The 13,344-nt window shown below is 35.7% G+C and overlaps 1 long non-coding RNA gene across 1 annotated transcript; it reads right to left on the bottom strand.

The window, feature by feature from the left end:
* Nucleotides 1-1,859: 1,859 nt before the first annotated feature.
* Nucleotides 1,860-11,862, bottom strand: LOC129370929 (uncharacterized). The gene is made up of 3 exons (XR_008607108.1): nt 11,810-11,862; nt 5,896-5,991; nt 1,860-2,212 (listed from the first exon to the last, which is right to left on the bottom strand). It is a non-coding gene; the product is annotated as an uncharacterized LOC129370929 (long non-coding RNA).
* Between the last annotated feature and the right edge of the window lie 1,482 nt (nt 11,863-13,344).

A 13,344-nucleotide genomic window follows, 5' to 3' on the forward strand; every position in this document is an offset into this window, starting at 1 on the left:
CAGCTGATAAATCAGAAAGACATGTAAAGCATCAAATGAAAGCATAAAAACATGATTATATAAAAGGAAAATAAAATATCAAAACTACAATATGTAAAGGTGACAGACATATGCTTCAGTAGGTCATAAAAAACATTAACTTTTTTGCACAAAATCATTATTAGAAAATGAGATTTTTATGCCTATGTTGAGTTACTTTCAGATTGAGCCTTTTTAATGCGTCCTGTCACTTTAAATCCAAATAAGCTGCTGCTGGCCACGCCCCCCTCTCTGCGAGGCTTGGCTCCTGAGGTTGCTAGGTAACATCGTAGTGCCAGTTGAACGTCAGTTAACTTTCAGGAGGTTTTTGGAAGTCGGCCATTTTCAGACACCAAAAACATTAAAGTACTGCCCAAAAACAACTGGGTGGATTTTCTTTAAGCACTTGTGTTGTTTTCAGAAGCAGTTGAGGCCCCCAAAAAAATAACTATGTCCCCGTTCAGCAAATAAATATATAAGATAAGGTGAGCTTTAATGTTTTCAGTCCTTATTAAAAAGATTGAGGAGTTTCTCAGGTTACAGATTGAATAGCTGAAGAACAGAAACTTAAAGCTGATCCTCCTTGTTTGGGTTTTATTTTGGGAACAGAGAGCGATGAGGTTTCTAATGACCTGAGGGATCCGCATGCTTCATACCTGACCAGTAACTCTGAAAGGTGTTAAGCTAAATAAAGAGATTTGAAATTATATCCTTGGACAAATAGCAGTGATTAAAGAGCTGGTGTTGGTTAGGATTCTGGCAGCTGCCTGATTGATTTAAGCACATTAGTTTCCCTTTTTAAAAATAATAAGCTATTATTATTATAGCTTATTATATTATCCTAAATGCTTCTTTTTGGACAGGAAACCCCATTATTCTGTTTAAAGTTGCAGAGGTTTGTAGAGAAATAAAGGGGAAACAATCACCTGAATGTGCTTTATTTTAACACAATAAAAACTATTTTAGTTTGGAAGAATTCATGTCACTATTTCAGCTCATACACAGCATTTCTAGTAAATCCAAACACTTTAACTCTAAAGTTAAATATAGTAATTTCTACAAATTCAACTTGCAGGTATTTTGTCTTCATTTTTTCTCTGTGGAGTCATGTCTTTTTGAGATCAGGACTCAGGGAATACTTCAATTTATTTACAGCTTCATATTTTTTTTTAAAAAATAGCTAATGTCAGGTTGTTGCACAATCTACAGTTTATTCCTTTTGGAATAAAAGTAAATCCCTTTTTGTAAATCAATGAGCAGTCTAAGTTTTACTAAACTTTAAAAATCTCATCGAAACCCATGGAGATGTATATAAAAAAAGAAGTGAAGCTTTATGCAACTCTGAGGTCTGATTTGTCTGCAGATACTATGAAATGTGTTAGTTTCCCAAGTTCATCAGTAGCCTAATATACTATCTAATGTCAGTTTGATGGATTTTGATTGTCCGCTTGGAAAGGAACGGCTTAATTTGATCCTGTGTTGTGAAACACATGTTGTTTCTGCAGCATGTGGACCTCTAACTCCAGCAGGAAGACCTTCCTCCTCCGCCGCCTCCTCCTTTTGTTTTAATGAAACCCCAGGGAGGTTCTGGAAAGCCCTGGAACTCGGCGCAGTCCATCCCATCCAAACCGCCACCTCCTCTCCGGTCCCAGCGAGCTTTGGACCAAACCCCGCTCTGCCTCCTGTGGGCTGCCCCGTAGCCACGGCAACTGCAAACAGGACGGGACGGGGTCCTGTTGAAAACAGGTCTATGGTTTCAGCAGATGTCACGACACAGGCGGAAAGCCTCGACTCCGGTCCATTTGTAGCGTGACTCTACATGGAAATAACCCACAGGCAGCGAGATTTTACAGCTTTATTATCAGACTTCCTTTTTTTATATCATACTTAATATGACAAAACACTTGATGACTTCAGAGGTTTTAAAGTGTTACACCATAAAGTTCAGGAAATTGCCACTACACAGTAAAACAACTGGCTGCATTTGCGCGTTACGGCATGCCTTCGTATCCTCCCATTGTCCTGGCCATGAGTCATGTCCACATTGATGAAACGAGCTGCTCCGCTCTCCTGATTGGGCGCCGACGTGGGATTGTTCTGAGCCACAGTCAGGGGAAATGCTTGGGAACTCCACTCCCCAGCGTGAGAGGAGATGGAGAGCAGAACAGCTCCCCGGAGGCCCGGACCGTGACCCCTTCGAGTGCAAAATATGCAGAGGTCACCGGGTTTCTGTTAGGCAAGATCTAAATTTGACTGACACTGAGCAGCAATAACCCATGACTTCATAACTGCTGCTGAGACACGCTATTTATTTACAGACAAATAAATGTCAAGCACACGATTCAGAGTTTTCAAACATGCCTTCAGCGGAAAACAATCTGTGATGTAAAAGAGTGGGAGTGAGGAATTTTAGCTCCATCACAGCGAGGAACAGAGCTGGCACTGGAAAAGCAGTTTGTTTCTCTTTATGGTCATAAAACAAATGTTCAATGACTAAAACCTTTTATTCCCTCATTGGCACATTCTTAATATTACCTTTTATATATGAACATAATGAGAAGTCGGACGGGCTGAACATGATTCTAACATAGCATTAAAACATATTACATGAATCAAAAGAAATTTTTCCCATTTAACTTAAAATATCCATTGCATACTTTTCCGCCGATGTTCAGAAAAGAGGATTCAACACACAAAGCCAGATATAAATACTAAAATGTTTTCCAAATATCTGTAGCCCTCTACTTGCACCACCATTCCAGGTGGAGATGGTTTTAAACTGATTTTCAATTCACGCAATATCAAAGCATCAATGTCCTTAATGTGCCAGTTTTGGCAAATTAATGCAACATTATATTAAATTCTTCAACATAATGTAGCTTTTTCTCCAGTTGATGAGTAAAATGTAACATCACATGATTGTAATTTTGGCACAAATAAAATCTGATTTTATTTTATTAATAAAATAATATTTTAACACAAATCTTTTATCCTGAAGTTATGAGGCTCTCTAGAGTCATATAAATAGCTTTGGTGGGCAAAATTTGGCCAGCGGGCCTTGAGTTTGACACCAGTGGTTTATAGCCCTAAAATAAATTAAACTTTTATTGCTGAAGTTTAATTATAAAATTTAAAATGCTATTGAGGAAAAATACAACACAAATATCTCTCCATATTTATATTTATAGATTTACATCTCAAAAGTACCAGTGTCACATTCATTGATGCCAATAAGATACCAAACTGCAAGGTGCCTTTTATCATTTTTGAGATATTTTTCTCTTCCTCTTTCATCAAGTATTTTCAATCTTTATCTTGCTAAAAGTCCCACTTTCAGTTCTCCTACAGAAAACACCAGATTTTATTTAAAACATCCTGATTTTCCAAAGAATCCATGATGCCCTGGACTCTAACGGGCTCCCAGAGTCTTTTGAAGAGCAACATTTCCCCATGTGAGCATTAAAATGTTTTTCCTTATGTTCATCATTTCCTTTAAGTCAGACCCACCTTGGCTATTTGTCTCTGAAAAAAGAGCCTCCAACCTGAACTCACATCGGTGAGACCGATGTGAGTGAACAAGAATTAATGGTGTGTTTAAAACTCATACTCAATATTTTTGGCACAAGCTTAACTCAAAAAAAAATGCTGGCTGTTCCTTCTGTGTTTGCACTGGAGCTTCTGTCTGCCTCAAACTAACAAAGTGTATGTAAATTAACTACAACATCAGCCAATCACAGACCCCTTGTTTTTGTCTAATCAAAGTATTCCTGGCAAATATGGCACTGTTTGGATGAAAAACAGCCAATCACAACCAGAATATTAAAACACTGTGCCAAACAGCGGAAATTATAAAACTAAACTGTAGGCGATGACAAAAAATGGGAAGATAATAAAATAAATATTTAATTTTGTTTCCTAATTTTATTTACTTAAGCATGCAAATGTACTTGCTTTGGTTGTGCATATATGTAATATTCAAAGTGGCTCATAATTTCAGTTGAGGATAAACTTTTGTCTAATTTGAAGGATTGCATTTCTTCAAGCACATATAAAGTAACACAAAAATAATTTCACTCTAGATGTTTGTTGGAAGACTCGGATAAAATCACATTCTTCATCTGAAAACTATTGTGTCTCATCTTTTAATCCCACCACTAAAACTGTTTTCAGCCAAACAATTTCTAAGAAATACTTTGATTGGTTGAAATTGTTCGGTTTCAATCTCAACTGTTTCCTGACTGTTTCCACACATATGTGCATAACTTCAGTGGCGTGATTATTTGTCTTTTCCATTTTTGAAGAGTAGAAGTTGAAACAGAAACATGAAGATACTACTAAATTAAAAAAGGCTTCTATTAATAAACCTTGTGTTTTGTTTTGCGTCCATTGTTGCTTTTACGTTTCTTGCACCGCTTGCAAATGTTTGCAATTGTATTTTACTCCCTCCCTTTTTTGATCTCATTTTTTTAAATTTTGTTATCCCATATGGTGTTTCTGCTTGTGATCTAATATGCGTCATAATTTCATTCTGCGTTGTATCTCTGAAATTCATTAATTGAATCAGATTCAAACCAGGAAAATAAAATGATTATAAGAAACTTTGAGTTGTTTTCTCTTAGAAATATTTTTTCCATACTTTTATCTGTTCTGCTGACAAATCTTATGTAGAGTGAGTGGTACAATTTATGGCCAAACAGCCTCTCACTCTTCACGACTCACCAAGCCTTCTGCAGTGTTTATCCCTGTTAGTCTTGTATTTGACATGCAGATGATGACAGAACATTTAGATTTGGTTGGTCAGGTTGGAGAAAAACTTACAGACTGTGCCACACCACCACAGATTTAGCTGAACACCAAGTTTAACCACTAACAAACCATTCTTTATTTAGATCTGTTTGAACATTTTATCATACAATCAAATTTTGAGAGGCATAAATCTTTACAACTGGATTCATATTTAAAAAAAAAACAGAAAAAAATAGAAGCAGATTTGATGATTGTTCTCAGATTTAAGTTTCTTTTCTTTTATCACTTTTGGAATAATTATTAATTATTAGGCTGGTGATGCTGTGATATACACTTCTAAGTGACAAACTTTATCACACATTCTTAATTTCATAAGGATGAGGATTCATTAGTCTAGGAATTGGTTTATTGAATCATTAAAGACATGTAGCCATGAAAATTGTTAGTATGTTGTATCCAATTTCAAACTTTTAAACTTAACCTTTCCCTATATGTATAAAATTAAACATAGAATGACTTTTAATTGCTTGAATTCTCAGCTGAAAGGTTATTAAAGTACAAAAATGGCAATGACTGATATAAGACAATAAACTGTGCAATTTACAATTGCTAGAAAAAAAAGGCAACAGAATTAAAACGTGAAAAATCATATTAAATAAAGCAAAAGTAAAGCCTTTTAAAATTTGTGGCCCTGACAAACTTAGTTTGTACTACAGCAAGTGTTGATGGTGTTTTATTTTTGAAGGTTCTTCAAAAAAGAAAAGTTTTATACTTCCCAAATATTGTACAAATAAAACTCCTTCAGTAATTAAGTTAGGAAAGTGTATTTTCATAGACACAAAGTGCTGTACTTTATTCAAAATTAAATCACACAAAGTAAAAAAAATTAATGTGGGGAGAAATGAAAGACATCAGAAATTAAAACGTTTCATTTAATGATTTTTATAGTCATTAAATGAAGTATACAACTTTACACCAAATAGTTTGTGTTTTGTCGTTTTCAATTGATTACATTCTGAATGTTTTTTAAGAAAATATCAATATATTATTTTATATTTCAACAGGACATCAACAAAAGATCAATGTCATGGGCGACCACCGGAGGTCGCTGTTCTTCTGCTGCTCACTGACCTTTGAACCGGGGTGGCTGCAACACATTTAGGTCTTCAGGTCACGACATTGACACATTCACGTTTGAGGAATTACTGGGGTTTGCACCTGCAACTACTGCAACACCAAAAAATGTGACAAATAATAAAACAAAAACACAACAACAACATTCACAGCTGGTTAAACATGTGAGTACCTATAGCAACGAAACACATCCATGAGATAAACTAAAAAATATTATGCTTAATTCAGGCACTATGCATATGTTCAGTTATCTTTTTCTCCAATTGACTAATTAAATTAAACTAATAATTAATAGAACGCAGTATTTAGATTAAAACAGGAAGAATCACTCAAGATGCATAAGCTCATTTTTTTGTAGTGGATTGTTGAAAATTTTAATCTCAAAACGTTCCTCCCCAGAAACCATAGCAACAAATAAATAATCAAAATGGTTACCAGTTGGTAAAATATTGTTTTGAGAATGCGATAAACATAATGGAAGACACCAAGCTATAGTTAAAGTTACATGTTAAATTAGACTTTTTATTAAAGAAAAGTCAAATTTAATGCAATGATTACTTTGTTTATTTTTGAGAAATTTGACAATAAAAGTTTCATTTCAAAAAAGTTCTAGTATAATTTGACCACAACATATTTCACCTCATCTCATTTATTATTATATCAAGAATGTAATACTCAGTCATGGTGATCAAAACATTTATATCTATTTTATTATTGTTGCTATGTAGTTTTATCTGTTGTTGGACCAGCGGCACAAAACAACTAAAATTTTAAAAATACATAAAACAACAAATTCAAATTTTAGCTATTAGGTTCTTGGTTTTTAAGTTTATACTTGATGTTCTCAAGAGAATGACAGTAAAAGTACCAGCTGTTTTTATTTACATCTATTTTTGTTGTTAGTAGGCTGGAAACAGTGTGTAAAAATCAATATCAGCATCTTTTTGAAAAGCTTCTTTGTTTTTCTTCATAAAATTAAGAATAGAAATAAAAATAGTTCCAATTTGAAAGTGATAAGGATGTACTATTTATCAGAAATGATGCCTCTATGTTTGTCTTATTAGCCTGTGTGAGCACAAAATTGCTCTTTGGCTTGTAAAGCTTGCTAATATAGAGTGTAAAGAAAATACAATGTGTATAGAATACATTCATAGACACTCTATAAATAAGGTAATCTTACAGAGTATTGAATATATTGATAAAGTATTGCATATATTTGAGAATAACATTTCTCTCTATTTTGCATCTATCAATATTCAGAGTGGGAGTTTTAACAGCCCATCCACAGAGTATCATGGGACCAAAATTGAACTAATTGTTTCATTTTCTGCTGTTACGTTTCGCCTGTTCCCCTTCCTGCCTGTGGTGGCGCTGCACACCAAGAACCACCTGAAGGAAATTAAATTAAAACCTCTGAAGAAGACATGAGCACAACATCCTCCTTCGTAAAAAGTAAACAAAAAATGGGGTGGCGTCAGATTTAGCGGTTGTTGGACTTCTCTTTAGTCTTCGGTATTAGACCATAACCAATTTCTCCCGCTTGCGTATTTGTTTTGGTTGTATTTACCCAGAATGCACTGCGCTGCAGTTCTCTTCCTGGTCCACTTAGCGCTCACGTGTGCGTTCGAACCGCGCCAAAACCGAGCAGAGACTTGGGGTTTTAGGCGGACAAGAGTTCAATTACTGGACTTTCCAAGAAAATAAGAGTTCGGTTGAAGCGGTCTAAACCGGGCTGGTGCGAATGTACCCACAGTTGGAGGGAATTTGGAAATTACTAAACCTGATTTTCTGGTGTACAGTGTTGAGGCTCAATGTGAGGTCATCTAACGAGATGTTTAAAGCAGCTCACTTTTTCCACTTTCTGCTCTTTTCCTGAATTTTGACATCATGTCCTTCTTCTTCTTCTGCTTTGTATTTAAGATCAGATTGTTCTGCTTGCACCAGATCGCCAAATCTCCTCTCTGCAGGCTATTGATGCGGCTCCATCATCTGTGAATCTAAACAGTAAGTTGCTCTGGATGTGCCTCAAATTGTAAATCTTTAACAAATAAAAAAGCCTGGTAATAAGATGTGTAACTGCACTGAATTGACCATAATATTTCCTGAAAGAGTCAGTTTAACACTCTGCATATCTTTTATATGTGAAATGTCCATAATGTTTCCACTTTCAATGTTTAAAAGTGGAAACACTTTTAAACATAGTTTGTCATTCACACTGCATTGTCTAATTAACGAGTATACATTTAACAATCGTTTAAGTCTTTAACTTTCATCAACAAATAATTTTTCATGTTTTACTGTTCAGTTTAACATGCAAAATAAATAAATATTGCTCAATGAAACACAAACAATTTGATTACATTAAACATTCTTGATGTCGATTTGCCTCTGATTTATTTACCTCGATTAAATGTTAGTCTTTTATTGGTCACTGCTTGTGTTGACACCGTCGTATCTTAATAAAGCTGAAAAACTGGATCAAAGTAGTTTCATGCGTTAGGTATAAATGTAATTTCTAGGAGACAAACACAACTGTCGCAGATCAGCCACATAATAATGTCGACTAGCAATGAAACTATTGGCGCAGAGTTGGAATTAAGTGTTAATGAGATTCCCCAGTCTCGCCACATTGACTTATCATTAGTTAGAAAACAGGCCGGTCACCCCCATGCTAACTCAGTGGAACAAATTCCTTGGGAATCATCCAAAAAATCCCCAGAAACCAAAAGAGAGAAGGAAGCAGTTAAATCATAAAAGGTTGACTTCACTCTTCTGAGTGATTTGCCTTATTGGAACAACATGTTGAAGCTGGACTTTCACTGGGACGCTGGATTGATGCAATATGGCAGAGAGCTCTTTGACAGAGTTGCTGTATGTGTTGTAGTGTGGAGTAGAAAAGCTGGTGAGCAAGGCTGCTTTTGGTTGGTGGGTTGGATCTCACAGAACAAATGGAAATCGGTAATAGCCAAGTTTGTTAAAACGTCTGGAGCTGGTCCCTGCCTGGCACCTCCAGAGCGCTAAGAAGGCGTCCACAGATTTCGACTTTGAGGAATTGGGGCCTATGGCGCTGCGACAGACCAAAGTAGATGCCACTTTTGGGGGGTTTTTTGGTGGCTGAGCCAGGGCCAGATCTAAATGAAGGTTTTAGAGCAGCGACCCAAAGCTGTTTGAGGTGTGGTCTGCCTTGGCGCGGCGGTTCCTGCACAGCATCACACACGTCTACGCAGCCTTTAAAGCTGGAGACGAAGGGGACCAGGCAACTCCAACTCCCCCCATAATAGACGGTGATCTCACACTCGCTGTCTGTGACCATTACAGGCTTAAAAGATGACCATCTAAGAGCAGCAAATGTGTTGGATTATATCAGTAAAACAGCAAAATAATAATATGAGGACACATTGTTTTTTCATAGATTTATGGCAACTTCATCTTATGATACATTTAAAATCTTCTTCCTTAGATTGATTTTTTAAATTTTCCTGCAAACTGATAAAAAAAATAAAAGCAAAGTTCAACTAAATGGAGGTGACATTAGTAGAGCTTTTCCTCCGAAGTATTCTCCATGTCATTCCCTGAAAAAGACGGCTGTCCCTCTTCCTGTAACCGAGCCGTAAACATTAACTGACTGACGTTGCCGTATACCTCTGACACGACACTTCAATCTGTTCGGTACAGTGGCTGTAAATCTGCGGCTAAAATATGAAAGGAAATCAGCGACAATAACAGCTTCCACACCACCAACATGTGTTCATCCAGACACCCTAAATACTGCTCTGTCAGGAAATTGTGATTTATCCCTGCAGATGAAAAGAAGTTTTAAGTGACAAATATACATATATATATTGACGTGAGGACTCCTGCTACTCTACTATTACTAAAAAACATTATTGTAAAAATTAGTGAGGATTTTCAGACAAGCTAAAATAAGCACTTAAGGCTTTGCTTTAAAAGAAACTATGCACTTAATGTATTAAATGAGGTTTCCTGAGCACTAAAATCTCTGAATGTTTCCATATTAGCTGTGAGCTAAAATAAGAACGAAAACATTTAATAATGTCTCTGTACACATGCACACTCTCTGTCTTTGTAAATGTTAATTTAATACAGTGTGAAGTCAGGAGCAGCATCAAAGCTTTTTTGCCACGGAGCAAATTACACGTCAAACACAAATAAAAGAGCTGTTAAATGTGGTAACATAAAAGGAAGCAGACACAGGATTAAATTTGGGGCAAAAAACTTACCAAACCTTCTTCCCACTTCTTCTCAGACTGACACTTTATTTTTATCCACTTGTACAATATTTTAGAAGAACAAGGGATAAAATAAACTAGACATGGACTGGGCAAACTCCCTCCTAAATAAACCACAAAAGAAGTAATAAATGTGCTGCAGGAGTTTCAAATTGATCTGAGAACTCAAGAATATCTTCACAGTTTATGCATCAAAGCATATTCACCTTGTTTCAGATTTTTTTTTTCTGTTGGTTTTTTAATTTATTTAGTAAAGGGTATGAAAGCATATACTTTTGGTTGATTAATGTATTGACTAAAATTAGTAGAAGAGGATTTTCATACATTAGATTAATAAAAAAAAATGATTCTGTGTATTTTACCCGCTGGTTCGTGATCACAGATGTTAAAGGGAAAATATGATTTCATTCCCAGTCTAATTGATCTCTACTACAAACAGTTACTAACATCAAAAAATCCTCAAAAAATGTTGCTAACTCTGTTTTTATTATAAATTTAATGCATACTTATATATAAAGCTCTGGGGAAGAAAGTTAAGAGCCCTCTGCAGTTAACCCCATGGAAAACCTGGTTATTCCACCAAATATTGACTCTGAACTCTTCCTGATTAGAACATTAGTATTAATGAATACAAACTTATTTTCTTTTACATTATTTGAGCTCCGAAAGCGCTACATCTTTTTGTTATTTTGACCAGTTCTCATTTTATGCAAATAAATACAAAACTGTTGTTTTGAATTTCAGAGAAATGTTGTCAATAGTTCATAGCATAAAAGAACAAAGTTCATTTTATTCAAACATAAACCTATATAAAGTAAAATCAGAGAAACTGATCACTTTCTGTGGTGTCTTATTTTTTTTCCAGAGCTGTTGGCGCATAAAAAGGCACAATAATTGAATACTTTATGTTTTTGAAAACTTAAATGATGCTTTTCTTTTTTGACTTTTATTGCAGAGTGAAGTTTGCTTATTTTGGGAGGCAGAAAAGCAGTGAGGAGGCGGTGGATGGATGTTTTCTTTCCGTGACAGCGACACTGAGCTGCGTTCGCTGTAATCCTCCCTGCTGTTGTGACTGACAGCCACAGGTTTTTGCAACACACCTTCCTATTGGATTCTGTTGACTGTGAAAGAAAACTTGCCACCCTAACTGCTGCGGCCCATCACAGCGTTGAGCTCATCACAACCACAAATCCATGGGAAACTCTTTTTATCCCTCGCTTTTCGTCTGGGTTTGTGTGTGTAAAGCACAAATATCACTTTTCACAAAAAAAACTGTGTGAAATGTACACTTATGTCAGCTGGAGAAAATGAATTAATTTAGGTGTTAACAGCTCACAAAATCCACCATTTGACTTGAGAGATAGATGTTTAAGAATGCGACAAATATTTCAACATATACTAAATAAAGCAAAGAATTTCAGGTCTGGTCAGAATGATGGGTGTATTTTTAACTTAATTTAAAAAAATAGACATATTTTGGACCCACGACTAGGTAGAGACTGAGGGAAAACACCCACGCCACGGGCCGTCAGTGCTTCGAGACCAGCGACAAGATTGAAAACACGTGTGCATTAATACCTGCTCAAATATATAGCCTGGACTAACCTGCTAATAGCCTTAATTTGCAAGATAAACAGTAGAAAAGTTTGACACTCACTCACCATAAGGTGCTTTTCCTCTGCGTCTCTGCTTCTGCTGCCTGCTGAAGCCTTGGAGGGACTGGAGGGGGCAGCGGGGGGACGCCGACAGCGGCAAAGTTACTGCCTGCCTCCGCCATACTATCTGTTAAAGTAATTTTCTCTCAAAGAGGAATTAATTTCCTTTCTCAGGCGACCCACAGACTCTGTGGCACAGCCTGCGACGTCCAGCTGGATCCCCAGAGCGTGGGCCGTATTGTGACTGTTCCCCCTGTAAAATCTGACTGAGCTGCAAAGTTTCTACGGCAGCTATAAAATTACAATTTCTTTTATCTATTCTGGAACACAAATTTATTTAATTCGGTGCAAAATGCCAAAGACAGTGATGATGTAGTTTGATTTTAATTTGCAAGATTTGAAAGAATATTTCTGTCGTGTTAAATATTTTTTGCACAAATAGGATGAAAATATGTTTAAATATCTAAGAAGCATAAAATCACGACACTTTCCCTTTAATACAAATAAATATTGGTTATGAACTTTTAAGAAATGCAGCTTTTGAAAAGTAAATGAAGATGCATGAAAACTGGTTCAACATGAAGCAGTAGCAATAAAACTCCATCAAATCTTATTAAACAAGCATATTTCTAAATATTTTTTTTTTTCAGGTAACAAAATCATAAATCTTAAAGTAAGTAGAACTGATCTGTCCAGAGTGTACTGTGCTTTCTGCTTACTGACTGCAGGAAAACCAATTCAACAGGATACAATGGATGAAATGCATGAATTGATGTTTAAAACAAAAAATTAGCTTGAATGAAACAAAAAGAAGAAAAATCTACAAAAACAACTCAGGCCAATTAAACAGGAGAACAAAAAAAAAAAAAAAAAGAAATCGGAAGACATTTAAGAAACTGTTTTACTTTTATTTTGAAGGCAGAGCAATCTTTTCCAAAACCAGCATTTCATACAAGCCAAATATTTTTGCATTTAAAGTTACGACTTCTAAATAAACCTCAGTGTCATCGGCATAAAGCATATTCCAGTGCCCCAAACTTGTGTTTTAATTAAGTTTAAATTTCAATATCAAAACAATAATCTAAAAACCAGGGACGTGGAAATTAAGTTTAATCCCTACTGTTGCTAATTTGCACCATACCTACTTTAAAGCTTCTGAATTATTGGAGACAAAAATGTATTTATTGTTTTTAATTTGTTATTTTGGTTATTCAACCATCAGTTTCAGGAAAACCTGATCATTCATAAAATGTCTTTGATAAAAACTCTTTTTTAGCAATGTGAGCATTGTCAATGGGGACGTCAGCGCTGCTGCTGCTGCTACATGTTTAGCATTGAAATGCTACTTTAGCTGAGAAAAGCTTCACTAACAGGCCAACTCCTTTTTTTATTCAATGTACACACAACAATAGTCTTTTCCAGTCCCTTTAGATCATTTGTTGAAGCAAAAATTAACACCACTGTGCCAAAAAAGCAGTTTTGCTGCTCAAATCGCTGTTATTTGGGGATGTCATTTGTGCATCAGATTTACAGGTGTACTA

The sequence above is a fragment of the Poeciliopsis prolifica genome, unplaced genomic scaffold, assembly GCF_027474105.1.
Source record: "Poeciliopsis prolifica strain line A6 unplaced genomic scaffold, Auburn_PproV2 SCAFFOLD025, whole genome shotgun sequence".
In the NCBI taxonomy this organism is placed as follows: domain Eukaryota; kingdom Metazoa; phylum Chordata; class Actinopteri; order Cyprinodontiformes; family Poeciliidae; genus Poeciliopsis; species Poeciliopsis prolifica.